We start from the raw sequence: 1,106 nt of genomic DNA, 5'->3' as shown, positions 1-1,106 counted from the left end.
GATACCTCGGCGCTTTCTCACATAGAACACTAGTTATGAGCATTTGAAATAGACCAATCTGTCTAAAGTTTCGCAAAACCTTTGTATTGATACGCGAAAGTTTTGCGTTATCATGCCGAAGTTTCACATTATTGTGCCAAAGTTTTGTGTTATATTGCATTAAAGATATTTTTCTCGTAAGAAAATGAGCTTTGAATAAATAGGCATATGCAAGTAACCTCAACCCATTACAGATTTCCGAGTTTCATTGCAAAGTATTCGCCCCATTCCTCGATTGTGCTCGTAATTAAAACAACCTACACATTCAATCCTTCTCTTCATACATTTATAATTTGAAATAAAATGTGAAGATAACGAACAGTGAACAATCTAATAACTCCTATAAGGATACAAAATAGATAGTTGGGCAAACACGGGCCCCTGGATGTACCAGAGGTGGGATCAGGTGCCTAGGAGGAGTAAGCATCCCCTGTCGACCGGTCACACACGGCGTGATCCCTACATGTAAATCTTGATCAGGTAAACGGAGTTATCTGCAGTCAAAATCACTGTGCCAAGAACGACCTAACAATCGGTATGAAACACGTCAGACAGCATTTTATCCAATGATAGGTAATCATAGGTTGTATTGGCAAAATGTGTCTTGTTATAAAAAATGTCAAGTTCAAACGCCAATGCTATCATCGAGAAATAAAAGCACTGAAACAACATATGTTTATTGCTTACAAAACAGTAAATGTAAATATCTATATATCAATTAAATAGATAAATATCAATTAATAAATATTGTATTTGTAACGATAAATCACAATTTTTTGAATTGAAAACCTGAAACAGATCACATGTCGCGTGATCGAAAGCCGACTTGGGCGTTAGACGGGTTTTATAGGGTGCACAGTGTCACTGAATCTAAATTATACAATTTCCTCAAGTTATTGATCATTTTTTACAATTACAAAATACGTCTTGATTAATTAATCTAAACTGGTCTTTAAAATGTGAAATAAAAGCGTTCAGTGATTTTAAACACTTCCTAAACCTTTCTAATATACAATCTTCACTTTAATATATGACACATTAGTTTTGTTGTTTCTATTTTTTATTTT

The sequence above is a fragment of the Ostrea edulis genome, chromosome 1 (assembly GCF_947568905.1).
Source record: "Ostrea edulis chromosome 1, xbOstEdul1.1, whole genome shotgun sequence".
Classification (NCBI taxonomy): Eukaryota; Metazoa; Mollusca; class Bivalvia; order Ostreida; family Ostreidae; genus Ostrea; species Ostrea edulis.
Note: the sequence above shows the minus strand (reverse complement) of the source record.